General features: G+C 41.3%; 1 long non-coding RNA gene across 4 annotated transcripts; it reads right to left on the bottom strand.

Annotated features, from left to right (window-relative positions):
* Positions 1-979: 979 nt before the first annotated feature.
* Positions 980-25,480, bottom strand: LOC108403871 (uncharacterized). Of its 4 annotated transcripts, none has more exons than XR_012129552.1 (5): positions 25,247-25,480; positions 20,628-20,754; positions 2,549-2,682; positions 1,738-1,791; positions 980-1,261 (listed from the first exon to the last, which is right to left on the bottom strand). It is a non-coding gene; the product is annotated as an uncharacterized lncRNA (long non-coding RNA). The 4 variants fall into 4 exon arrangements; XR_012129551.1 differs by lacking the exon at positions 20,628-20,754 and adding an exon at positions 2,054-2,095 and having other exon boundaries at positions 1,738-1,794; positions 25,247-25,472; XR_001854812.3 differs by lacking the exon at positions 20,628-20,754 and adding an exon at positions 2,054-2,095 and having other exon boundaries at positions 25,247-25,471.
* Between the last annotated feature and the right edge of the window lie 39 nt (positions 25,481-25,519).

The following is a 25,519-nucleotide window of genomic DNA, read 5'->3' as shown; positions in this document are numbered from 1 at the left end:
ATATAGAATTTCTTGAACTTCCTCACAACTTCTCTTCTTATATCCCCAGCTCCCAAGTTTGAGGAGTAAGAACATTTTTTTTTAGCAGTGAGCCTGAACTTCAATTTGGTAAAACCAGTTCAGGGGGAAGAAAATCTGTTTAACTAAATTCCATTTTCTGTTTGTGAATAAAAACATTAACCATTATTAGTCATTCCTCAAAACCCTAAGTCTCCAGAGTTATCCCTGAGACTGAGACATTTTACACACAGGAACTCCCAGCACCAAGGTGGGATAAAAGAAGAAACATCAGGTTGGTCGGTGCTCTGAGTCAGAAGCTTGGAAGGGCTGAGGCATGTCAAAATATAACCCCAAGGCAGTAGACCTCTGGCAGCTTCTGAGCCCCTGAAGACATTCTCCCTCACTGAATGCCTCATGCTGCCCCTCAGCCTCCTGTCTGAGTTTCTGGCTGCTCTGCCTTCCTACTGAGTTACCATGCTCTCTACCTACAGATGAGTGGATTTATCTTTTGCACAAACTCTCATCCACTGATAGAGGCAGCCCATAGAGTTGTGCTGAGAAGAACTGTGGGCTTACCTGCTAGTAAAATAAGTAAAGAAATGAAGGAGCAAGATAATCATAAATTGTGATAAGGAAAGAAATCATAATAATGAGAATAACTGGTGGGGACAACATTAACTAGAGGGGTGGTCATGGGATACTGCTCTGTGGTATTTGATTAACTGGAGAGTGGTGTGGCAATGCACACTGAAAAATAGAAATGAATCCAGCACACAATCACCAAATGAAACAAAGTCCTGGAGAAGAGAAAAGGCTTGGAATATTCCAGAAACAGAATGAGGCCAGTGCAGCTGGAATAGAATGATCAAAGGAGGGAGTAGTATGAGGTAAGTTTAGAGAAGCTGGCCACAGGCAGAGCTTTGTAGATGAAGTGTAACAGCTCTTTGTAGCTGTTTAAGAAGCCAACCCAAGACATACATAGTGGCTTAAAAAAACAGCCATTTTATTTGCTCACATTTCTGGGAGGTAGCCACTTGGGCTGGGATCAGCAGAAGAAACACTGGTCTTGCCTGGCCTCAGTTATATGGCTGCCACCATTTGGTGGCTCATCGGGGACTAGATGACCTATGACGACTTCCCACACGTATCTGGTCAGTGCCAGCTATTGGCCAGTGGGTATAGGGGGCCTCAGATGGAAGAATTCATCTCTGTCAATGTGATCCCTTGTCCTCCAGTGGGCTAGAGACCAGACTTCTTCATTCTAAGAAAACAAAAATAGAAGCTGTAAGGCCTTTTGAGGCTCAGGTTTAAAAGTCAAATAATGGCACTTGTACTGCATTCTATCGGTCAACCCAAGTCACAAAGCCAGTCTAGATTCAAAGGACAGGAAAATGGACTACTCTCTATGGGAGGAGTGCAAAGTCACACAGCAAAGGAGCATGCACACAGGGGTGAGAGGAGTTTGTGACTCATTTTGCAATATAGTCCCCTGAGGTGAAAAGTTTACATTCTAATTTAAGTATAATAGCTGGTCTTGATGAGTTTCAATGGACAGTTTTAATGGTGTTACCTGATTGTTTAATTAGAATGACTACCATTTCTAATTCGTCTCCCTGTTGATATATTGCAAACTGCAGCTTTCATATTCATGGACTTTACCTTTCTTGAACCACTGCGTGCACATTTGTTTTAACAAAAAGTTTTTAAAAATTTTAAAAGGAAAAAGGAAAAACCAACCTCATGGTCTGTGGGCTTGAAAAAAAGAAGGAAATGTTCCAACTGGGTTCAGTGCTACTGAGAGGTCAGGGAAGATGAAAACAGAAAAGTTTATTAGGTTTGGCAATATGGAGATCATAGGCAAATTCAGCAAGCATGACCACCTCTGTAGAACAATGAGACTAGAACCCATAATCCCGAATCCTCACAAAAGCCTTTAAAGCTAAGAATCGTTAACTTTCATGTAACTCAACATTGCACATGACACTGAAGAGAACTCTAGAAGCCTGAGGGCCTGGGTTTAAACCCTGGCTCCTCCACTTACAGACCGTATTACCTGGGCATGTTGTTCAACCAGTCTGTACCTCAGTCTCCTCATCTGTAAAATGAAAATAATGATAATGCCCTCTTCACAGGGTTGAGAATCTTATCATTTCACATGTGTAAGGCCTTTTGAACACTTGTTACCTAGCTACCCTCTACCTAATCACCCATCTTGTACAGACGAAGGAACAGCAGTTCTCAGAGCTTTCTGCAGATTCTAAGACAAATGAGAGGAAGGATGTCAGCCCAGCTCTCCTGGACGCCACATCATGAGGTAGAACTGGGAGAGCAACTCCCGCTCAGGCATCTGCACCTCAGAACCAGGTTCCTTTAAGAGCGAGAGGCCTCTCTTGGAGGTGAGCCAAGTGGTAAGCAAGGACCCAGTGAGCAAGTCATGCCCTTCTGGAATGCCTGGCCCCTCATATGTGCTTGTCATTCATAGATAACGTGCACACTCTGAGCACGTGCGATGAGTGTCACATCTAGCAGACAGAAACTGCACACTCACCTTCAGGAATGGCTGTTGTGTCACTCATTTCCAAGCATGATTATCATCTTCCCAAACTGCTCACTTCTTTCCAATCTATATCAAGGTTGTTCGTTTTTTTTTTTATTATCAATGTTCCAATTATTTCTGGGAGACTAGAAAATACAGTACACAACCATAATTACTATTGATAAACCCTTTAGGAAGGCAGTGGGATGTTCTGTATACAGAATCAAAATAATGTTAACATCAAATTCCATTTCTGGGAATTTATACTGAGAAGAAAGGAAATAACAGGCACAAAGACACTGTATGATTCCATGGAATATTACATAGCCACGTTTTCATCTCTCTAGGCAGTATGAAAATTCATTATGCTTTAATGTGAAAATTTCAAAAATACAGAATTATGTCTGCACTGTTACCATGCATAGAAGTGCACAAAAAAATCATGTACACAGATGGGAAATAATAAAGAACATCATTTGGGTCCATCTTCTCTCAGCCTCAGCTTTATGATCTTGGGCAAGAACTTCAGTTCTCTGAAACTCAGTTTCCTCATCTATAAAATGGGTATAGTTAATAAATGTCTATTAGCATTTACTGTGTGCCAGGCACTGTAGTGCTTTATGGGCCTTATCTTATTTAACCTTTCAGTGATCCTAAGTAGAAATGACTCTTACCATCATTTTCCAAACTGAAGCCTAGAGATGTGAAGTGACTTCCTAAGGTCACATAGTGAGAGGATATGTGGAATTTGAACACGAATTCCTTCCCAGCTGCTCTCCGAGCCAGAGCCCATGATTATCAGGCTACAGTTGAGGGTCATTGTGAAAATTGAGGTCAATATGTAAAAACATTTCAGCATATAGTAGCCACTGCACACATAGATCTATTTGCCTTGTGGATAACTGGGTAATGAAAAACACCAACAGTGGGAGGCAGGGACATCAGAAAGAGCCCTGCTGTGGAGGCAGCCCAGAAGGTTGGTTCCAGAGAACAGCAATGCTGACAGCTACTTTATATTAAGTGTTTGCTTTGTGCAAGGCTCTATTCTAATTGTTAGCTTTTTTAATCCTTGTAGCAACTCTGTGAAGTAGGTAGTTATTATTCCCACTTTATAAGTAAGGAAATTCAAGGCACAGAGAGATTGAGAAACTTGCCTGATGTCACATAGCTACTAAGTGGAGGAACAAGGAATCAGACCCCAGGCAATGAGAACCCCAATTCTTGAGCTCACCTGCTTGCTCCTTGTGATAGCTGACTTTGGAAGATTGTACCAACTATTTGCTCCATGTGGTCATCTCAGATCTAGGGATTGTCAATGAATATTTCCCTGTTTCACAGGAAATTCAATTGCTGGTACTATAATGTGTATATGGTTTCTTTTTAAAAAATGTCTAAAAGTAAGCAAAGGAGTTGGCAGACATTTCTCAAAGAAAATATACAAATGGCCAGTAAGCACATGAAAAGATGTTCAACATCACTAATCACTAGGAAATGCAAGTCAAAACCAAATGAGATACTACTTCACACTCATAAAAGGATGGATGGCCATTATTTAAATAAATGAATAAATAAACTGAAAATCAGAAGCATTGACAAGAATGTGGAAAAACTGGAATCCTGTGCATTGCTAGTGGGACTGTATCACGGTGCAGCTGCTGTGAAGAACAGTATGGAGTCCCTCAAAAAACTAAACATAGAATTACCATACACTCTAGCAATTCTACTTCTGCATATATACCCAAAAGAAAGCAGAGACTCAAATAAATATCTGTACATGTTCATAGCCGCAGTTATTCAGAACAGCAAGGTGAAGGCACACTACTATGGGCTGAATTGTGTCCCGCACAAATTCATGTGTTGAAGTCCTACTCCCCAGTATACTCAGAATGTGACTGCATTTGGAGACAGGGCCTTTAGAGAGGTAATTAAGGTTAAATGAGGACATGAGGTGGGCTCCCATCCAATAGGAAGATGAAATTAGGACAGACACAGTTAGGGGGAAGACCATGTGAAGATACAGGAGAAGACAGCCATCTACAAGCCAAAGAGAGAGGTCTCAGCAGAAATCAACCCTGTCAACACTCTGATCTTGGACTTCTAGCCTCCAGAACAGTGAGAAAATTAATTTCTCTTGTATAAGCCACCCAGGCTGTGGTACTTCTGTTATGGCAGCCCTAGCAAGCTATCATATAACTATGGGTCCATCAACAGACTAATGAATAATTGAAACGTGGTATATACATATGATGGAATATTATTTAGCCTTGAAAAGAAAGGAAATTCTAACATATGATACAACATGGATGAACCTTGAGGACATTATGCTAAGAGAAATGACAGTCCCACATGGACAAATACTGCATGATTTGACTTGTATGAACCCACTCTTCCATAGAGTAGTTAAATTTATAGACAGGAAGTAAAATAGTGTTGCTAGAGGACAGGTGAGGGAGAAAATGGGGAGTTATTGTTTAATGGGTACAAAGTTTCATTCTTGGATAATGGAAGTTTCTGAAGGTGGATGGTGGTGACGTTGCACAGCACTGTCAGTGAGCCCATGTCACTGAACTGCACACTTTAAAACAATCAATGATAAATTGTAAGTATGTTTTGACACAGTTAAAAAACATTTTAATGAAAAAAAGAGGTTTCTACTGACAAAATAAAATGAAAACCATATTAGTACAATTAGGAAAACAGAACTACTCTAGATGTTTTAAACAAAGAAAAATTAATACCAAGAATTGGTTATCAAAGAGGGAAATCAAAAAATTAGCCACTGCAGGAAGCAACTACTAACCCTGGAGCTGAAGACGTAAAAGAGGAAATGGCATTGTCACCCAGAGCCCAGGAACACTGCACCTTTGAGGCTGCCATACCCAACAGCCTGCACCTGCTGGCCACAGCTTCTCCCCAGTATGCCCAGAGCACTACCAGAAACTGGGGGTGGGGGTGAGGGTAGCTTCGTCCCTTCTTTTACCTTCCAATCTCTGACCAGTGGCTCGTACTGGAAGACCCTAACAGAAGCAAGACGAAAAGAGACTCTGGGAGGTGCAGTTTGCAGGCTTCCAGCCTAGAGGAGTCAACAGGACAAGCTGACTGATGACAGACTCATTGGACTCAGTCTTTAAACATACTTATCAAAAAGAAGGGAGCAGTGATGAAAGAAAATGAAGTTTTGAAACTCACAGGATTTGTTACCTTCCATCAACCCCACCTCCGGGTTTGTGGAACTTCCCAGGACTAATCCACGGGATTCTGTGGAGGTGGAGCTGTCACCCAGGGAGGATGGCCCTTCCTACCTCACAGGGCTGGCAAGGAACCCAAACACGTCTCGTCTCCAGCTCCTATCCCTGTGAAGAGTGATTAGTTCAGGGATAGGCACACGATCCAAGCAGGCCTATTCCCAGCCATTTTGGGGACTTGTGGTCATAAAAAAGGATCTCACTCTTTAAGATGTCATGAGCTTGAAGGTCCCTGTGAGCCTGAAGATACTGGAATCATCTTCCTACCAATGAGAGAGGGCCTGCTTGGGAATGTATCGCCAGCTTTTTTAGTCACCGTGCAATTTGTTAGTTGGGTATTGGGCCTGGGATAAATTAAAAACCCTAAGACAGCTTCTTCTGTTTCTTTTAAAAACTGTATTTTCAAAGTTTCCTCATGTGAACTGCTGTTGATTAAGGTCTCCTCACTATAACCTTATGCAGTGGAATTTTTTTAACTCTAAATGCAGGTTCAGCTAGTTCAGGGTGTAACACTCTAGAGTTCCCCACAAGGCGCTGCCCTCAGGGCGCAGATCCCAGCACTGTGACCTTATAATTATGTTCTTTGTGAACTTCTGTCAATAATTGCCTTGGATGGGGTCCAGGCAGCTTTATACTGCATTCTGATGTGTACAGAAAGGTGTCTCTGGGACCTGCCTGTGTGTCTGTTTGTTTAGTGATGACAGGGGTCACCAAAGCCAGGAAAAACCTAGAAACCACAGCTGCCACCCCTGTCACTAGGAGAAAATCGTAACATCTTACATAGAACCAAATGTGTTTGGAGTTTCCTGTGCCTATAGCTATTAACATGGTATTTACATAACTGGAATTCTTTCTGTGGCAGGTAACAAAAATCCAACTCAAACTAAATACAAACTTTGTTAGCTTCTATAAATGAACATTTTAAGGAAACCCTCAGGGGTTACTAGGTGCCAATATGGGAACCTCTCTCTCCATCTCTAGCTCTTGTCTTCTTTTATTCCTGAGGTCACTATGTTGCAATTCTATTTAAGCATCTCAGGCCCAGCACTTGGTAAGAGTGCACCTGGAGAGTCATGTGCCCTTCGGGAAGTCATTCTCCAAGCAGACAGTGAACAAATGCAAGAGAACATAATGGTGACATACTCAGGATGGGGTGGTGGGAACCATCTGCCCCAGCAAAAAGAATTTTATCACTGATCTTGAGAGTCACCTGCACTCATGGTAATATCAAGGTGACTGACTTTTACTCAGTTTTTATTACTGTTTCTAAATTACCTAAAGACAATGCTCCCCCTAAGTCCTGTACTGAGGATGGTGGCTCCCACTACCCCTGCCTTTGGTAAACCATTAGGTCACCAAATGTGTGGTAAGAATAAATTTACAAGGTGGGCACTCGTGGGGGACTGAGCACCTTAAGGGATGGGGATTCCTAGAGTGGAACCAGGACCAGCAAAAGGATGATAGGTTTGCCTTCTGGCTGTCTTTATCACCCACCGAAAACTGGCTCAGAAATCACCTACAGGCATGACACCTCTGGCTGTGTTCCCCCACCCGCAATCCAAGGCTGACTGTGCTCAGCAGGACAGAAGAGATCATATATGACGTTGTCACTTACACTGTACTTCCCTCAAAGCCATTGACCTGTTTGGCTGACATGATTGTGGAGAAACATCAGCTCCAACCATGATTTTAGCTCATCATTCATTCATTCATACATTCATCCAAACAACATTCATGCAGCACTCCCATGATACCTTCTGGGAGGCAGTGAGACACAACCATACCCTCCAGGCCATCACCGACTTCCCGGCCTCTTCCTAAAACTCCAAACTCCTTGGTCAGCTTGACCTTAGAGCTTTTTAACCTAGGATCCATTGACTCTTGGAGGCAATCAATGAACCCTTGCATGTTTTTATTTATGATGATAAATTTTTCTGGGGAGCTGTCCCTTCCTCAGCTTCAGCAGATACCCACAAAATGACCTGCTTCTCAGGTCATCACCAGAACAGTGCTGCAATGTTACTCTTCTGCAGAAACTTCCAATTAATACACAGTGTGCTGGAAATACCTTCCATTTGCAACAGCAGGTTCTATAAACGGAATACATGCATTAATGAACCAACACTGTAGTTTGACTTTCTCTGTATAAGATGTTCCTTTTTAAATGAGGACTAATTTTATTCACATTTGGTAACAGGAAGCTAGAGCTGTCAACACAGATATTTGTACATGTCATGTAGTCCCTAAAATAGCACTTGAAGCCAGCCACTAGATTCCATAAAGCTGATGCCTTAATGAAACCATTCTTCCCTTCTTGCAAAATAGTGTCGACATTGATAAACATGTCATCAACTGTGGCAAAGAAACATTGGTTAGGGGTTTATTAAATAGTAGCACTTCTGTCTTGCAGGAAGAACTGTTTGCATTATATTTTCATATTAATATTAGATTGGCATAGTTTAAACAGAGTTTTAAAGGGTGAGAGCCTATTTTCCTCTGTAGAAGTAAGGTTAATTCCCACTGTTTTAAAGAAATGACTTCAGTCTGGTTTGATAGCTTCCCTGCTGGTTGCTACCTGCTGAGGGTTTTAGCAGTTAATTTGGAAACCTCCACAAAATCAGAGCAAGTGAAATAACACAAAACTATATGCAGAGATTCTTGATAGCAGAGATAGATACTCAACTGCTTTGTTCCCTTCTACTTCTCTTTTCTTTATCTTCTGAACATTTTCTGAGCTCCAAGAAGAAGCACACTTTGCAGCCAGCTTCCCAAGGACACTTGGTATCTTGAACAACTGTGAAGCAATTATTGAGTGACTACTGTATTGTGCTTTATTTAGTAAAGGCACTTAGGAAAGTCAGCTAAAATCTAACCGTGAAGACAGGACTTACACAAAATAAATAGGAAGTAACACAAGATGACAGGTAATTAAGTACTAAATTATGAAGTGCTCATTCAGAATCCTATTTGAGTTTAGAGAACAGAGATGGCAGTATTGGCTTGATTATTGTGTTAGATTTTAATTAGAGGTAAAAATTGAGTTTACCTTGAAGAAGAGGGTAGTGATACTACTAAAAGCAGTACCACCAATAGGAAAAAAAAGTAAATGAAGAACTGACTTTCCACGACTTACTTCTAGCAATGCTTTGTATGAATTACTTCATTTAATCCTCAGAGCAACCCATTTCCCAGAAGAGGAAATTGAGGCTCAGAGAGATTAAGAATGGAGTCAGGTTTGGCCAATGATGACTCAGGTTTGTCTGCGACTTGCGCTCGTGTCCTTTGCACCACCCCACATAGACCACCTCCCCAAGATGTGGGTGGCAGCACCCTTCCTCTTCTCTTGAAATTGTAAAATTAAATAAGATTTGAGAAGAGCCATCCCTTGGCTGCACCTAGACTTTCAAAAGGTAGACATGGTTTGTTAGTTAAGTTGGAGAAGATCTGGCCATCCATCTGGCTCACAGTGTGTCCACATCCCCTAAAGAGTGGAGTAAGAAATAGGGACTTCTGCAAACTGGAAACGAGAGATAGAAGGCCAAAAGGAAAGCCCCCACCCCCCCAAACAGGAAGAGGCAAGGAAATGTCTGGCTTTCTAAAAGGCCTGACCCAACACTAAGTGACTTCAGGTGAGACAGAGTGGCCCCATTGAAGCTACATGGACGCCTGCTGTCACACCTAGGGCCACAGGCCGTCCGGCTCAACACAGCATGTGTGGTACCCAGCCTCCAAGGTGACCCCAGTGATGCCACCTCCTGGGTTCTGACACTGGTGTAGCCCCCTCTCACAAGGCACCAAGGTGGTCTGTGTGATCGATGACATGTCATGGAAATGATGGGATGTCACTTCTGAGATTAGATTATAGAAGACTGTGGCTGCTCTGGGCTCTTCCTCCTCCTCTTCTTCCTCCTCCTCCTTCCTGTTTCTCTCCCTCCCTCATTATCTCTCCCCCTCCTTCACTCCTACCTCACTGAAGCCAGCTAACATGTTATAAACATCCCTATGGAGAGGCCACATGATGAGAAAGCAAAGCCTGACAACAGCTGGATGAGTGAGCCTAAAAGCATGTTCTTCAACCTGAGTCAAAGCTTAAGGTGACTCTGGCCTAGGGGACAGCTTCACTGTGACCTCATGAGAAACCCTGAGTCAGAACCACCCATCTCACTGCACCCAATTCCTGACCTCAGATACTGTATTAAATGATAAATGTTGCCATTTCAGCTGTCAAATTTTGTATTAGATCTTAGAGAGCAAATGCAGGGTCGGAAGGATCTTAACAACTGGATAAAGAGCTGCTTCTGAAAAATGGAGCCTAACGGAGAAATGAGCTGGGGATCCTCTTGCTTCCAGGCTCCAAAGCTCATTCTGCCGTCTTACGCCTCCACACAGCTATGCCTTCTGCCAGAGGCCTCGTCTACAGGTCTTCCTGTCTGCCTTTCAGGTCTGGGCTCAAACATCTCCTCCTGCAGGAATCTCCCTGATCTCCTCAGCTGGGAGAGTCACTCTGGCTTCTAGGGTCCCAGTGTCACTTTCCCTTTATCACAGCCACGACATGCTATGGCCTATCTACTGTCTGCCCACCCCACCAAACTGTGGGCACCTTGAGGGAAGGGATGTCCCCAGCTTCCAGCTAACTCCTCGGCACATAGCAGATGCCCAGGAAGGTGTAGAAGAACTTCTGTGAGTTCAGATCCATAGGAAGCTCCTAGAGAAGAGAGACAACTCACTGCAAAGCAAGTAGAGACTGGCTTGCATGGCAAGGAGAGAACCTTTGGGACACACCAGAAAGAGACTTCCTCTCAGAGCAGCCAGTGGCCAGGACAGGGAGCATGGCCTTGAGGCCACCTGCCTCAGAGAGACCTTTCAGAGCAGGCTGAGGAGGGCACCTTGGGGCCCAAGGCCTGAGACCAGAAGCCAGCTCTGGACAGGACACAGTATCTAACCAGGCCCGCACAGTATGCCAACCCAATTGACCTTGGCCCAGAAGCCAGGCTGTCTTTATTTAGGATCCAGACAGAGCTGCCAAGAGGCAGAGAAGCCTGGGGCCAGCTGTGAAACCAGCAGGGTCAGCCAATCCGATCTGGAACTAGGCTTTGGTTAATCAGAAACTAGGTTTCTAGAAGATGCTCAGGTGTGAGGCAGTGGAGGAGGGGAGTGGGGTAGGGGAAATATTTTCCATTTGTTTCCTTTTTAATATTGAGTCTGAGAAAACAGTTCAAACTCATCTGAAAGGGATTTTTTTTCCTTCATCTTGATAAACATATAGGGTTGGGAATAAAAATCCTTCTATATGCTCCCCACCCTGTCCCACCTTGATTTGCACAAATACCCTAACGTCAAGCACGTGAGGTCATTTTCGCCAGTAGCAGCCATGAGCAGTCTGAGCCACAAGTTGGCGGCGCACTCTGGGCTGCATCTCCCAGTCCCAGGTGGGACCCTCCGAGGCGCGTCCTGAGACATAGGCCTTTGCTGACACACTGTTTCAGTTAGAGCGCTGGGAGAACAGAGAAATCAAGCTGTAAACACTCCCCCTGGTTTGTCACTTTTTTTTTCTTTTGTACATTGGGTATTTCTCTTCTATCAGAAAATTTCACTTCTATAATCTAATTTACTAGCCGTTTCTTTGGTGCTACTTACGTTTCGTGCTGTGTTTAGACAAGACTTCTTCATACCCAAATCGTATCTTTTTTGAAGTCTCCCATGGGTATGGTTACATGAAATGTGCATAGTTTCATTTTTAAGTCAATTTTGTTGAGCTATAACTTTAAAAAGATGCACCCATTTCAAGAGTACAGTTCAATGAGTTTTGACAAATACATACAGCCGAATAATCAGCGCTATAATGAAGGGTATCTCCCTCACCTCAATGAATGAGTTCCATCCCCTGAGTTCCCTCCATTGCATGTCCACACCCTTTACAATCAGTTTCCCACTCCGACCAATCACCAATCTGCTTTTTCTCCCTTTAGACTGGTTTTGCCTATTCTGGAATGCCGTATTGGAATTTTATGGTATGTCTTTTATATCTGACTCCTTTCACTAAGCTTAATGTTGGTGAGACTTATCCACATTATTGTGTGTATCTTCTTTCTTTGTTATTGTTGAGCTGTATTTCATAGTATGGATAAATGATTCAGTTCATTTATTCTTTCACCTACTGGGTATTTTCCAGGTTTTGGTTATCATGAATAAAGCTGCCTGCCTTCACTTTTTCATTTTGTTTTGTTTCTGATGGTTTAATTTTTTTTAATAGACTTTATTTCTTAGAGCAGTTTAGCGTTCACAGCAAAACTGAGCAGAAAATAGAGAATTCCCTTATCCCCCCTTAATGCCACAGACATGACCCCCAGAGTGGTACATTTGTTATCACTGGGGGAGTTTCAGCACTTTTAGACTGCCATGAGTCAAAGTTACTCACTGCTCCTAGACCTTATGTTAGCAAGAGTTCATGATAAATATCTCATAGAGAACAAATTAATAAAACATGCATTCAAAGTTAGCAACTCTATCTTATTAAAGGCATGCAGCCTCAGGTCTCCACCATGGCTCACTCTGCTGGCAGATCAGAGATGGGCTCAGCTGCTCGCGGGAGAGGAAGGAGCCCTCACATGAGCCCAGCAGTGAGCAGTGAGCAGCCTTGGGAAGACCCAGGGCAGTGGACGGAGCAGGGACTGAGGAGTGTCTGGAGAGGACTGGAGAGTGCATTTCCAGTTCAGATGTTCACTGGTGGTTCCACTAGAACCAGTGTTTCCTCATCTCTGCAATGATGGTGCTGAGTCCTCTCACCAGACTGCCATGAGGATGAAATGAAATGACATATAAAGCACATAGCAGAGGCTCAATGGATGGCACTTACTATTCCAATCATACTACCCAAGACTCATTAGAATGACCTTGCTCTATTCATGTAAAGTGTTCTTAAATTAGCATCTTCTACTCATTGTAGATGATGAATCTTGGTTGAAAATGACATTTTTATAAAAGGTATCATGCACCTTCTTCCTTTGCCCATCTGCTTACTCTTCTTCTCACCCTGACCTCATCCTTCCTCAAAGAGCCCTCTGTCCAAGCCGTCCCTGCAAGAGCCCCCAAACGCATTTCCTTTTCTTTTATTGCCTTCCTCCCTCCAGTTTCCATACACCACCAGGGTGATCTTTTGAAATTGAAATCTTAGTCTTTGTACTACTGTGCTTAAAACACTGAAGTGAGTAAAAGCCTCACCATGATCTACAAGTGCCTACCCGAGCAGGCCCCTGGACACCTATCCAGCTCCATCTCCAACCAGTCTTTCCTTGCTCACAGTGCTCCTGTCCACTGCCTTCCATTTTCCATAAACTCACCCAGGCCCTTTGCACTAACTATTTCTGGAAATGCACTTCACCCCTTGTATGGGCTGAGCTGTGTCCTCCCGAAATTCACATTTTGAAGTCCTAAACTCCAGTACCTCAAAAGGGACTGTATTTTGGAGACAGGATCATTAAAGAGAAAATTAAAGTCAAATGAGGTCATGTGGGTGGGACCTAGTCCAACATGATTGGTGTCCGTGTAAGAGGAGATAAGGAGACAGACACAGACAGGGAGCCTGCCAACACCTCGCTCTTGGACTTTCAGCTTCCAGAACCATAGATAAATTTCTCTTGCTTAAGTAACCCAATCTGTAGTATTTTTGTTATGGCAGCCCTCAAAAACTAATATAACTGCCATCTTCACATGGCTGGTTCTTTCTCATCATTCTCAGTTTTCAACATGAATGTCATGTCCTTAAAGAATATGTCCACAACCACTCAATCTAGACCACATCCTACCATCATTTGTTTTTCTTTACAGTAAAATAGTTTTACAGTATGAAATTACTTTATTTGTTGACCAGCATATTGTTTGTGATACACTAAAGTATCTTAAACTCAGTTGGCAACTTGTTGCTCTGCAGAGAAAGTACCTGACACAGAATAGGCACATGGAAAATATTTATTGACTGTCCATGATGCCGAGCGCCAAAGAGGCTGCCAAGGCATGTATGAGATAGTTCCCAAACTGGGGAGGCGTGGTGCCTGCTGTGTGCCAGGAACCCTGACGCTCAGGGAGTGCAGGATCCTGAGAAGCACACAAGGCATGGTCTGAAGAGATGAGCACAGTGCTGTGAAAGCACAAAGGAGGGGAGGGAGGTGTTCAGACATGCCTTGGAAAGACCCAGGGCAGTGGACAGAGCCCATAGGAGTGAAGCAACAGTGTGACTGTGGGTACAGCCAGCAGTTCAGTTGGCCTGGAGTGATCTATGCTTGCAGGGCCAGTCGGAGGCAAGTGGGAGGGCGAGGGAGGCAGGGGCTTCACCATGAAGGGCTAAGCCAAGGAAGTTGGACTTTCTTCTCCCTTTCCACATCCTCTCTGTCCCTCTACCTCCCCCTCTCTTACAAGTAGAAGGAATCAATAAATCACAGCACAACAATTAAAACACAACACATAGGTGTGTTGTAAGAGCCAAATGATAAAATACATGTGAAAGCATCTACTAATGTGTCAGATCCCTAACTGATAAAAATTAGCTGAATAAAAGTTATCTGAGTAACTGTAATGTTTCATTTCTTGCACTTGAATGGATGGTGCTCTATTTCTCATTCACACTGACTGTTTTACCAATTTATCACTTTTTGATTGCTTACCCACACACATGTAGTGACTCACTACATTCAGTTCACAATCCTGTCTTGCCCATGTAAAAGTGGAATCATGCACACTCTTAATGTATAGGAATCAAATGATATAAGCAGTGGATTCACTCAAGCTTGAAGCAATCCTATAGTTCAACTAAAATTATGGTTTCTAATTTAATTCTATTGTGGTCAGAGAACATAATTTGTATGACTTGAGTCCTCTTACATTTTTTCAGATATATTCTATTGGTCAAGGAGTCTGGTCTTTCTGGCAAATGATCCCTGTGCACTTGAAAGGAATGTGTATTCCACTGTTGTTGAGAGAAGTGTTCCATAAATGCCAACCAGGAAAAGTTGGTTGATAGTGTTGTTCAAAGCTAGTATATGCTTACTGATTGTTGATTTGTTCTATTGATTTTTTAGAATGATGTTTAAAAATCTGACTATAATTGTAGTTTTGTCTAATTTTCCTTTGCAGTTCTTTCAGTTTTTGTTATACATATCTTTTAGCCTTATTATCAGGTAAACAAACATTTAGTATTGTTATATCCTCTTGATGAATTGATTATTTATCATTGTGAAGTGACTTTCTTTATTCCTGATAATATTCTTTGTGCAGAAATCTACTTTGTGTGATATATAACCACTCAAGTTTTCTTTTGATTAGTGTTAGCATGGTACACTTTTTCCCTTTTTACTTTTAACATATATGTGTCTTAATGTTTATGTTTTAGGCAGCATACAATTGGGTCTTGCTTTCTTTTCAATTTGACTATCTCCTCCTTTTAACTGGAGTCATGTACATTTAAAAAAAATTTTGGTATCATTAATCTACGATTACATGAGCAACATTATGGTTACTAGACTTCCTCAATTATCAAGTCCGCACCACATACCCCATTACAGTCACTGTCCATCAGCATAGTAAGATGCTATAGAATCACTAATTGTCTTCTTTGTGTTGTATGTCCTTCCCCGTGCCTGCCCCCCTACATTATGTCTGCTAATTGTAATGTCCCTTTTTCCCCCTTATCCCTCCTTTCACACCCATCCTCTCCAGCCCCTTTCCCTTTGGTAACTGTAAGTCCATTCTTGGGTTCTGTGAGTCTGCTGCTGTTTTGTTCCTTTAGTTTTTTCTTTGTTCTTATACTCCACAGATAAGTGAAATCATTTGATACTTGTCTTTTTCCATCTAGCTTATTTCACTGAGCATAACACCTTCTAGCCCCACCCATGTTGCTGCAAATGGTAGGATTTATTTTCTTCTTATGGCTGAATAATATTCCCTTGTGTATATGTACCACCATCTTCTTTATCCATTCATCTACTGATGGGCACTTGGGTTGCTTCCATTTCTTGGCTATTGTAAATAGTGTTGCGATAAACATAGGGATACATATGTCTTTTTGAAACTGGGCTCCTGCATTCTTAGGGTAAATTCCTAGGAGTGGAATTCCTGGGTCAAATGGTATTTCTATTTTTAGTTTTTTGAGGAACCTCCATACTGCTTTCCACAATGGTTGAACTAATTTACATTCTCACCAGCAGTGTAGGAGGGTTCCCCTTTTCTCCACATCCTTGCCAACCTTTGTTGTTATTTGTCTTTTGGATGGTGGCCATCCTAACTGGTGTGAAGTGATATCTCATTGTGGTTTTAATTTGCATTTCTCTGATGATTAGCGATGTGGAGCATCTTTTCATGTGCTTGTTGGCCATCTGAATTTCTTCTTTGGAGAAGTGTCTGTTCAGATCCTGTGCCTATTTTTTAATTGGATTATTTGCTTTTTGTTTGTTGAGGTGCATGAGCTCTTTATATATTTTGTACGTCAACCCTTTATCAGATATGTCATTTATGAATATATTCTCCCATACTGTAGGATAACTTTTTGTTCTATTGATGGTGTCCTTTGCTTTACAGAAGCTTTTCAGCTTGATATAGTTGTACTTGTTCATTTTTGCTTTTGTTTCCCTTGCCCAGGGAGATATATTCATGAAGAAGTCACTCATGTTTATGTCCAAGAGATTTTTGCCTGTTTTTTTCTAAGAGTTTTATGATTTCATGACTTACATTCAGGTCTTTGGTCCATTTAGAGTTTACTTTTGTGTATGGGGTTAGAGAATGATCCAGTTTCATTCTCTTACATGTAGCTGTCCAGTTTTGCCAACACCAGCTGTTGAAGAGGCTGTCATTTCCCCATTGTATATCCATATGGAGCCATGTACATACAATATGATTATTGCTATAGTTAGGTGTAAGTCTACCATCCTGATATTTGTTTTCTATTTGTCCCATCTGTTCTTTGTGCCCTTTTCCCTTTTTCTGTCTTCTATTTGAATGTATTTCTTTATTCAATTTTGCCTGTTTTTCTGGCTTATTAGGTATAACTTTGTTATATTAGTGTGTTTTACAGTTTATATCATATATTTTCAACTTATCAGTGTATCTTCAAATGATATTATACTCCTTCACAGATATACAAGACTTATAATAGAATATTTTAGTTCATATTTTCCTGCCTTTTTTTCGCATGTCTGGTAATCTTTGATTGATGCCAGGCAGGGTAAATTCTACCTTGTCAGGTGCTGGATATTTTGGTATTCTTGTAAAGATTAGCTTTTGTTCTAGGGTGCACTTAACTGTGCACAGTTTAATCCTCATATCTCACTTTTAAGATATATTATGTAGAAACAGAACAGTGTTTAGTCTGGGCTAATTTTTCTCCAATGATGGGACAAGATCCTTCTGAGTACTCTACCCAATGCCCCAGGATTTGTGAGATTTTTCCATTCTGACTGATTCAGGAATAGGTGCTGTTCCTGGGCCTATGTGAATGCCAAATACTGTTTCCTCTAATTCTGTGAGTTTTTGCCTCTCTCAGGTGTATTCTTCATGTGCATGTGCTGATCAGTACTCAACTGAAAATTTAAGGACTCTGCAGATACCTGGGTTCTTGATAGTCTGTCCCACAAACTCTAGCTGCCTCGGTCTTCCTGGACTCTCAGCTGTGCATCCTTAACCTAGAATGCCTGCCAGGCTCTGCTTGGTTTTCTATCTTCCTGTGCTGTAGCCTAAAAACTTTATCCAGGCAATAAGTAGGGGTAATTGTATGACTGACTGTTTCCCATTTCTCAGGAATCACTATTTTTCACTGTCTGATGTTAAGTGTCTTAAAAACAATAGTTCATGTAATTTGCCTGGCTTTTGATATTTCTGATCCCTGTTATTCCATTTTTTTTGCAAGTAAAAGTCTTACAGAGCCAAAATTATGGAAAACCTGTAAAAACAACTTTAGGTATTTCCCAATCAATGAAAAGACGAAAAACAAATTATTTAGCTATGGCCAAGAAATCAGAGGTAGTGGTTTCACTGACATTCTGGAAGAAGACATTAAAGGATTAATTGAGCCAAGAGAAACATGAAGTACAAAAAATTCTTAGCATCCTGTACTTCTGAGAGATTTAAAGACTTTTCCAAGGCAATTCTGACTATGGGGTGTGGGGCTTTCCCTTCTAGCACTCATCTTTGACCTAGTACGCTGAGACTTCACGTCCTGTTCTCCATTTTGCTTCTGTTCACTCAGCTATTAAGCAGCATAAGAGAGAGTAGGAACTGAAATAGAGCCTGGAGAAGGTGAATAGCTGCTGAATGGGTTCTCCCCATCCCAGGCTCAAGGGAATTGATCAGTTGTGAGATGAAACTCTTGTCACTCACCTCATCAGACACCTGTCAAGTGCTGCTTCTCAGAGCATTGCTGCCAAACTGGAAACCCATCCCTTTAACCAATGACCTTTGACCAAGGGTGATGACCCAGTGCTAATTTCTTGCTGGGGAAAAGAAAACACTAAGTACGCTTTTTGGCTTCAGGGGCTGAAAGACCCAAACTAGCACATGTGAAACCATTTAAAAAAAAATATCCAAGGGCAAATCCTAGATTTCATTTCAAGACTGAAAAGGCCCACTGGATACCCAGCACAATGAATGAGGAGACTCCCACCACCATCGTGGCATTTTGTCATGAAATTTCCCAAAACCAGGGATAAAGGAAAGAACCTTAAAAGGTTAAAAGAGCACAAAATACATTCTATATAAAAGAACAGAGGTACAAATGGAGTCAAACTTCTCAGTATTAGCCCTGGAAGCTAGAAACCAATGGGGGCAATAACTTCAAAAGTCAGAGGGAAAATGATTTTTCAGCCCAGAATCCTATACTTAGCCAAATCATCAATTACGAAGATAATATAAAAGCATGCATTATAATACCTCCTTTGCACCTTTTCTTCAGAAGCTGCTGAAGGATGTACTTCAGCAAAATGAAATAACAAATAAATAAGGAAAAGGGCCATGAGATCTAGGACAAAAGCAGGGGACTATAAATTACAGGATGACAATCATGCAGCCAAGTAAGCTCTACTTCACACTGGAGCAGGAAGACAGAAGAATCCAGGAGGGAAGTCTCCAGAGGGAGGGAAAAAATGGGATTCAAAGACTGATATTTAAATATTTAGAAGGTAATGTTTTTAGGCTATTGATAGATCTGATGTAGTATATGGAAAAAATTAAGGATACATGTAGAAAATTAAACAAATGGAGAAAGAAACTGCAATTGTTAACTCTAAGTAAAAATTTGTACAAAAAACATACATAATTTTAGTTTTGCAGTGGACAAAATTTACATGGTCACAATGAAATAAATAATTGCTAAGTTAACTAAAATATTGTGTATAACTATTGGGAAGATGGAGTAGGGGAAATGAGAACAGAGGAGTGAAGAGAGCTAAATCTGTGTCTATTATAACCAGAAGTGTAATAGATAATGTCTGAAATTAATAAATCAAGAAAAACAGCATTAGCTGCTATTATTGAGAATTACAGAACTAAAGAAAAACTGAAAAGTTGTAAGTGGTCACTTCTGGAGTAAAAGTGAGTAGATAGATAGGAAGGAATGGGGTAGGGAGTCTGATGTTTTTCCTTATAACTCTTCTAATACTATATATTTACTTTTTAACAACCATATGCATTGCTTATATTATTGTTTTGTGGTAAAATATCCATAACATTAAATTTTACCATTTTAACCATTTTTCAAAAGTGTGCAATTGAGTGGCATTAAGTGCATTACCATCATCACTAGCCTTCTCCAGAATTTTCCAATCATCCCAAACTGAAACTTCATACCCACTAAACACTGTCTCCTAATCCCTGATAACAAAGATTTTTAATTTCTTTATGAATTTGACTATTTTAGTTAGCTCATGTAAGTGGAATAATAAAATAATATCCTTTTGAGACTAGTTTATTACTTAGCATAATGTCCTCAAGGTTTATTCAGGTGTTAGAATTCCCCTTTTATAAAAAGCTGAATAGATATTCCATTGTATGTATATACAATATTTTGTTTAGCCATTCATCTGGTGATGGGACACTTAGGTTGTTTCCACCTTTTGGCTGTTGTGAATAGTGCTGCTATGAACATTGGTGGGAATTTATGTTTGTCTCTACTTTCAATTCTTTTGGGATTATACCTAGGTGTGGAATTGCTGGATCATATAATTCCATGTTTAAGTTTTTGAGGAACTGCCATGCAGCTTTTCACAGCCAGCACACCATTTTATATTCCCACCAGCAATGCACAAAGGTTCCAATTTCTTCACATCTTGGCCAACACTTGGTATTTTCTATTTTTGTTTGTTTGCTTGTTTTGTTTTGTTTTTACAATAGTCATCTAAATGAGTTTAAAGTAGTATCTCATTGTGATTTTGATTTGAATTTCTGTAATGATTAGTGAAGCTGAGCATCTTTTCATGTGCTTGGTGGCTATTTGCATATCTTTGGAGAAATGTTTACTCAAGTCTTTTGTTCATTTTTTGAATTGGGTTGTTTACCTTTATTACCTAGTATAGCTCTGGGCCAGAGGGGGTTCCCAGTTACGGGCAAGTCCACTATGGATTCAGATGAGACCAAATAACAATGGAACATTTGGGGGTAAAAGTCTTACACCAAGCTTCATTCTCACAGCAGCAGACTGAGTACTAGAGTCATGTCTGCATCCAGCAAGTCTGCATGCAGCAAGTCCATCTCTGTCTCTGCCTCTGCTTCTGGCTCTGCCTCCACTCCAGGCTCTGCCTCTGCCACAGGCTCTGCCCCAAACACTGGGCAGAGCTCTTTGTATAGCAACACAGGAAATAATGACTTACTGCCAACACATATGCAAGCATGCTCCTGCTCCGTAGGCCAAGTATTACATCACTGCACATGCACAGTGGGCAAGTATATTAGGATCAGGTGAGGATCCTGGCCATGGAACTTCCATTTTCCCTATACCTAGTAATAAAAACAAAGAATGAATGGTAATAACAAGATCCCAATTCCAATATGCAAGCTGGGTCTCAAAGCAGGGACCCTTGATAAGCCCTTCAGATGGGTTCTTAAATGGGAAGCAGTGTAGTACTTTTCTATCACCACAAACTATTGAAGTACCAGGTATTGTCCAGACAAAATGAAAAGGTGTGTTACCCTTATCTCAACAAAATTTATTAATTGCAAGGTTTCTCCCCCTTTCTAATACTCCAGTCCTGGAGGGTAGGAAAAGTTGTTGGACGTTTTTTTTCTTTTCCACACCTCCTGGGACACACTTCTGAATTAAACCCAGAGGGATAGTGTTTCCTTAAAGCAAACTATTGATTCATTTTGGGTAAAATTCATTTCTCCAAACAACTTACCTATTTGGTAGCTCTGCTTATCACCTGTGAATTTAAGAACCTTTATCATTGAATATATGTGTTAACAGAGTGGCTGCTGGGAGTGGTGGCTCAACAGCAGAGCAAATCTGTGTTAGAGAACAACTGCCCTCAGAACTCCATCTGGAGGTCAGATATAAGTGCACGTTTTATCCTTAGGGCACATTTTCTTAGGTTTATCCAGAAGCTCCTCCCCCTTTTTGTACTAACTGTAGCTAATATTCTCAATGAACCAAAAACAATTGAGATGGTGTAGAATAGAAGATGAGAATACAAACTCTGGAGCCAGACTACCTAGGTTTCCATCTGTGGAGAAAGTGAAGGTTCCTATGGCCAGGATTCTCACCTGGCCCTGGTCAGCTTGCTCACTACACGTGTGGGCAATATGTTGTTACTGACTCTATATAAAAAGCTCCACCCAGTACTCTGAGCTGTTGCATGGTTGCAAGGCTGCAAGGCTGCAGGAGAGCAGAGGCTGGAGTGGTGGCAGCACCGAGGACAGACTGAGATGGCTGTGGGGGCAGAGAGTACCAGAGGCAGAGACCGGCTTGCTGCATGCAGACTCACTCTGAGTGGACAGGATTCTAGTGACTGACCTGACACTGTGAGAATAAAGTTGGGTATAAACCCTTTCACCCCAAGAACGTTCCATGGTCATTTTTCAGTCTCACTGAATCCACAGTTAACTTGTTCATGGCTGAAACCTATTGGCAAGACACCATTCCAGCTCAGCTACTTGCTAGCTGAATCACCTTGACAAATCCTCTAACCTCTCCGTACCTGTTTCCTCACCTGTAAAATGTACGTTCTAGAGGGGAATCTAATTTAAATACATGTAAAGCACCTTCAACAATACATGGTGCGTGGTAAGTGCTGTATAAACCTGAAGTTCTCTGAGGTGACTGCCACCATGGCATGGAGTACCCAGAAGGGTACTCATTCAACCCTTACTAATGACGTCCTCTGAGGAGTGAGATTTATGAGGGGAGATAAAGGAGAGGATTTCAATTTCTACTTTAAGCAACTCTGTATTATTTGAATTTATTTTCATTAAAAGCAAAAATAAGGAAAAGAGTAAATAAAATGGTATCCAGCTAACAGAATATAAAACAATCTCTCCCTACCTCCCACTAAAACGGCTAAGAAAAACATGAAGATTTTAAAAAATCCAACCCAAACATTTAAAATTAATGTTGCCAAGCCAAGGCTTTAAAGCCATATGAATTTTCTGTTCCTGCAAGACCAAAAGAGGCTAATAATGGTGGAGAAAAGTGGCATTGAGGTCCATCTATGCTCCACTCCCCCACAGATAGATGGATATTAAAAACTTTTCTTCAGTCCATTAACAATTAAAATTCAAGGCCAACACTAATGAGGAAGTAGAATAGCAGTCACCTCTACTTCACAATAAACTTCACAATAAGAGTATTTGTTTTGAGACAAGCATTCACTTATGGTCCCTTCCCTATCAGTTTCTCTTTCTATACTCAGTAAAAAAAACTACTACTCCCAGAAAACCCCTCAGCAGGAAAGGGAGGCTAGCGGAGATGAAGGTGTGCCTGACACCAAAGCGTGATGTTGGCCCCACCCACCCGGCCCTGTCATTCTCCAGGAAAAGCACCTGAAAACTTTGTGTTAAGGGGCAAGGGATCTAAAAACCTGGTCTTTGTGCTGGTCTTGAAGAATCACTTAAAGATGTGCTCTTGTCAACAGGAGTGAGGAAGGAAGATTATAAAAGAGTAGGCAGATGACAGTGCTGTGAAAACTCAGCAAGCAAGGGAACCCTTCAACCCTGGAATCAAGAAAGATGACCTCAGCAACCACACCCAAGGGGCGGCCGATAATGTAGCAGCCAAAATGTGCAGGGGTCAGAGTCTCCTTCCACGATGGCGTCTGAAGGCAGTTCAAAAGGAAACGGTCACGTTATGAATTGTTATTGCTCATTATGGGAATAACTGGTACTGCACAGAACAGGGGCTCCCTCTTTACCAGTTTCAGAAGCTTGATTAAATGTAATTACTACGGCGTTCATTATCACAACACGTGGAGCTACAGCTCTTGTCTTAAAAGAAAGACACCTAAAATGATGCAGTCACTTTGGAAAACAGTCTGGCAGTTCTCAAAGGGTTAAACATAGAACTTATCACATGACCCAGCAATTCCACTGCCAGGTATGTTCCCAAGAAAATTGAAAATAGATGTACATGCTAAAACTTGTACACAAATATTCATGGCAGAATTACTCACAATAGAGAAAAACTGGAAACAATCCAAATAGCCATTGACTGGGAATGTATAAACAAAATGTGGAGTATCCATACAATGGGATGTTACTCAGGCATAGGAGGGAATAAAGTTTTGATATGTGCTACAAGAATGAACCTTGAAAACATTGTGCTTAGTTTAAGAAACCCAGCACAAAAGGGCACATATTGTATGATTCTGTTTATATGAAAAATCCCATTAGGCAAACAGAGAGAGAGAGAGAAAATAGATTAGTGGGTGCCAGGATATAAAGGGAGAGGAGAATGGGAGTGACTGCTAACAAGCATGGGATTTCTTTCTGGATGAGGAAAATATTCTGGATTTGGGTAGTGGTGATATGTGAGAATGTACTAAAAACCACTAAATTGTATACTTCATGTAGGTGAATTTTATGGCATGTATATGATACCTCAGTAAAGCTTCCACAAAAGAGAAAGACATACCCCCCAAATGTTAATTCAGCAGTTTTGGGGAAATACGGCCAGGGGGCCAATTTGTATTTCTACTTTTCTGTTTTTTTTCAAACTTTCCCCTTCTAATGGCCATATATTACTTACCAACTAAAACTTTGGAATCAGGTAGACTCTGCTGGATTCAAATCTGAGCTCCTCTGGTTGAACTGGATAATCTTGGGCAAGTCACTTAATTATTCTATACCTCAGTCTTCTCATGAAAAATTGGGGGGGAGTTAACATCCCTTGCCTCATAGTGTAGTTGTGAGAGTTTAATAACAGAATACTGTAAAGTGCTTAGATCAGAGCTTGGCACATTAGTAAGTGCTCAGGAAATATCAGCTGCCATTTTTGCTACTGAGAATACAGGGCAGTAAAGTAATACTTCTAATTATTACAGGTAGTGCCCATACAGAACTGTATTAGGTGCTTTACATACTTTTAAGGCACTTAGTCCTCACAACTGCCTGTGAGGTGACCACTTTTATGCCCATTTTACCGAAAAGCAATTACTGTGGAGTGGACGAACGTTGCCAGTGGCATGCAGTCTATATATTTTGTAGGAATTTAGGAGCAGGTAAAGAGCATAGATAGTTGAGGCAATCGTGGAGGACTTCATGAAGGAAGTGCCCTGTAAGGAAAAGAAAGTGGGCCCTAAATAATCTTATATGGGAGGGGAAGGGTGGTGAGGGCCTTGCAGATGGAATGGAAGTTACCAAAGAGGTGGTAAATATTAACATTTGTTCAGTGTAGGTGATGCATAGATTATGCATTATTTCTGCACCTTATATATAATTATTAATCAGCATAAAGATATTTAATCACCACATTATGGAGAAATAAAATATTTTCTTTCCTCTAGTCTCTAAGTATACATACAAGAAACGTGCTGGTTAGGAGAATGAGTAAATGCGTTTTTTTCTTTCTTTCTAAAATTAATCTTAGTGTTTTAATCCTACTTGCCCTAGTTACTATGGCTTGGAGACTTTTTTCCTCATGGATCTACCTCACTCCTTGCCATAACCACATAATACTGCACAGTAGGAATATTCTCTAATTTATTTCTCCATTCCCCTATAGATTCCAATTTTCCACTATTACAAGCATTATTTGTAAACACTGTACTGTTTGTGATCCTGAGTAGGAGAATCCTTGTACGAGCCTTTTCACGCACTGTTACTCCAAAGTAGATACTAGGAAGCAGAAATGCCATAAATCCAATTTTTTAAAAGTGAATCAAACAGAAGGTAAATGGAAAATCTCTGTACCTCGCCCTCAATTTTGTCGTAAACCTAAACTGCTATAAAAAATACTCTTTTATTTTAAAGGTTAAGTCAAAGAAAGAGCGGCTTTACTCACAATCCCACTCGGCTCGCAGACTGGGAACCCAGCCAGCCTCTCACGTGGCCGGGAGCAGGGAGTTGGGAGCTCGGATCTTCGCGCCCCGAGAGTCGTGGCTCTGCCGAGTGCAATCAAACCAACCCACAGCTTAGATGCGAGGTCACGGCGACCTACCATCTCCCACGCACGCGCTCCCGCCCGCTAGGCGGCCCCTTCCATTAAAAAAAAAAAAAAAAGTCGGGGGAAGGAGCCTTAGCGATCACGTGAAAGAGGCATGCCGGCCGCGTGACG

Source organism: Manis javanica, chromosome 3 (genome assembly GCF_040802235.1).
Source record: "Manis javanica isolate MJ-LG chromosome 3, MJ_LKY, whole genome shotgun sequence".
Lineage (NCBI taxonomy): Eukaryota > Metazoa > Chordata > Mammalia > Pholidota > Manidae > Manis > Manis javanica.
The sequence above is the reverse complement of the archived record's forward strand: the minus strand, read 5'-3'. Positions and strand labels throughout refer to the sequence as shown.